The sequence below is a fragment of the Bos taurus genome, chromosome 7 (genome assembly GCF_002263795.3).
Source record: "Bos taurus isolate L1 Dominette 01449 registration number 42190680 breed Hereford chromosome 7, ARS-UCD2.0, whole genome shotgun sequence".
NCBI lineage: Eukaryota > Metazoa > Chordata > Mammalia > Artiodactyla > Bovidae > Bos > Bos taurus.
The window spans coordinates 48,334,740-48,338,132 of record NC_037334.1 but is presented as its reverse complement, the minus strand read 5'-3'; positions in this window follow the sequence as shown (position 1 = coordinate 48,338,132).

Sequence of the window (3,393 nt, the reverse complement as noted above, 5' to 3'; positions counted from 1 at the left end):
TGAAAAGCCAAATAAACAGGGAAAGAACTAGTGAGCTGGAAGATTGAGATAAAGAATTCTCTTAGAAAGCAGCCAAAAGGATAAGATGAAAATGAGGACAGGTAAGTTAAAAAATGTGAAAGATCCAGAAACCAAAGTTTCTAAGGGAAATTCTGGAGAAAATGAGAATTGATAATGGAGAGATTGCTGTAAGAAAAGTAAGAAAAGTCAAAGACTGAAGGTGGACACTGATTAATCCTTTGGTTGAGAGAAACCACTGAGTGTCAAGCAAGATAGTATCAAGGATGCATGTTAAACTCTAAAATCTGCTAGGAAACTGAGAATAAGTACCTATATAAGAATAAACAGATTGACATGGGAGACTGAATATGCAGACAATAAAGGGCAGACTGTACATAACTAGAACTCTCATGATTTGCAACAACCAGCCCAGGAGGCCAATCCATGATGTACACTATGTACCCCAGGAAGGCAGACTGCTTTCTGTAAGTTAGGCTTGTGGGAAATCTTGTCAAAATCATCCTCAAGTGACCAAGACTTTATTAGCCACTTATAGCTTCCCTAATTTTGTCCCTGTTTCCAATTTAGAACCAACCAGAGAAAGCAAATTACGTATCCCTAACCAACCACATTAGATGTCCCACTTCCAGTTAGCCTGTCCACAACTTCCTCGCAGCAGCAACCTCCAATCAGGGCACAGAAGTCTTCCCCTTTTTACTACTAAAAAGCTTTCTCACTCCTCCATCTGCCTCTATAGCAAGCTCTAAATAAATAACATTTGCATATTTCCATTTGGTTGTATTTCCATAGTTATGGTGGACTCCATCCCCCACCCCCTACCCTCCAACCCCTACCCCGTCCCTACAAGTCCCGTCTGCCCTGTGAACTGCATGGACCCTAACCTTCAACCACATGTGGTACCCACAGGGCCGGCTCCCTTGTGCCTTGCTGCCTGTCTAGTCTATGACCCAACACCCAGTCTGAACTCTGCTTTTGTGTTGAGTTCCCTGGCTATTCTCTGCATGGTACACAGACTTTGTTATTGCTTTACATTTGTTGACCTTGTTGGTAGAATCAGACCATTCCTTTTCTTTTTTTGCTTTCTTTCATGTTACTCTTTTGTGCTGTGGTGTCTAAAAGTGTTATTTGTCCTAAAAAGGAGACTTAAAGGGCAGAATGCAGGCAAAGGCCTATAAGCCTGTGACTTGATCTGGCATCACAGACCTTTGAGTTTTCAGTTCTCACCAGATCGGCATCCAGTGAATATACTTTGCTGTGGGTCACCAATAGAACTGGATAAGGTTTCCCTTCTATTTTTTGTCCTAAAAGGCTGGCTTTGATCTAAAGAGAGTATTCTCTTTGGTTTTCCATCTGCCAGCAGCACAGATTATTGGGTCTGCATTAGGAGGTAGCTAGCACCCAGGTTGGTGCCCAAGACACAGGAATATAAACATTACATTCCTGCCCACAAGCTCCAATTCTCCTGGGGTCCTCTATGTCAAAAAGTCCTGATTTTTTATGTGCTCTGATTAATATCCTAATTCTTACGTCTAACTTTCTAACTGTCATAACTTCATAAAGGATGGTTTGGACCTTCAGTGGCATCTCTTGGGAACATTTAAACAAAATTATTCATTTGAGAGGTGTCTTAGAAAAGAAAGAGAGTAAGATTTCACAATCCCAATGAGCAGCACTTTTGATTGGCATGCAGAGGCCTCCAAATGAAATTCTGAATAAGCAATTACTTCACTAAAAGATTCTCTGGCCAAAGCTAAGGAAACGTTGACAACCTTGCAAGAACAAAGGAGAATCCCCCGCTAATAAATCCTCCCCTCTGTCCTCTGCCTCCTCCTCTTATCCAGCCCTCCCTCTTCCTCCTTGTCCTTCAGCTCTCTCTCCGTCCACCTACTCCCTCCTCCCCTTGTCCAGACACCCTACCTTTTCCCAACCACTCACCTAAAACCTTGAAATACCAATTGCCTGTAAGACTCCATCCCTCCCATTAGCTTATAGAACTCTATAGGCAACTATAGACTTTAAGCTTTGGATATGAGCTGAATTAAGAGCTATAATTAAAATTTCCCTAAATCCAAACATGTGCCCAGGCTTCTTTGTCCACGGAATTTTCCAGATAAGAATACTGGAGTGGGTTGCTATTTTCCATCTTAGAGGAGCTTCCTGACCCAGGGATTGCACCCTTGTCTCTTGCATTGCAGGCAGACTCTTTACCACTTTTGAATTCACAAAAGAACTCAAAATTCTTTGGGTACATATGACCTGGGATTACCTAACCTATATTAACTTCTGCACATGTTGATTGGAACTTCAGATGCTAAATCCTGGGTGGCAAAAGTTGATTGGATTGATCTGGAAAGGGACCTATAGGTCCTTTTTTTCCACAATAAATCTGAGAGGTTAAAAAAGAAAAAAATGGGGCTGGAAAAGAAATTCATATCATAAAAGCCCTACCTGAAACATTCCCCACTCCAAAGTTGATTGAATGGTAATTCAAGTATGCAAACAAACAAGATGAAACTAGGAGATTTTCAGGGCTGACTAGAAAATAACTCCTGACAATACTTGTGGGTTAAAGAAGATGCTAATGCACAGCAGCCCTTCCACCTCATTTTGATGATGGACTTACACATGAAATTGGAGATCTAATTCAAAAATGGAAATCAGAATGGGAAAGGCACTTGAGCTAAGCTATAATACCTAGCAGAATATTTTGATAGGGCTTTAGGAAAAAATGAAACAAGACTCAAAGTAAACTTAGCCTGCAGATCAAACACTGAGATGGCCCACAAACCGATCAACAACCTATAGACAGTGATGATTGTAGACATGGTTTACAGAAGAACATGGAGGAAAGAGGCCCTGGCTTATAAAAGAAGTAAGAAAAAGGGACATCCCTCATTTAGGATCACTGAGACCCCTCAGTGATCTTTGATCCCTTCTTATCATGGAGTTCATAAGGTGAAGGCCGTGGGAGGTGGGGGAGTCATATTAGGAACTGATCCTGACCTGTGACCCTCTCTCTGGCTATCATTGGTGGCATGCACTGTAGGGAGGGGCTACTGTCAGTTCAAGGCCCCTGCAGGCCACTTGGCCACACAAAATGAATGTAAAGGTGGCAACATCACGCAGATTTGCTGTACACTGGACACATATTCTTAAATGCTCAAGGTGAAGTGCTTATAAATACAAAGTCTTCCTCATGAATTCCTGGTGCCACTCATGTTCAAGGAGACATGCGTGCCACTCTTTCTGCACTAAACCCTGACACTTTTGCTCAACCTCTTCCTCAGAGTAATATGTCACACCGGGGGGACATATTTCAAATAAGCCACAGATTTTCCATATCTCCAAGCCCTTAACTGATAAAAATTACCT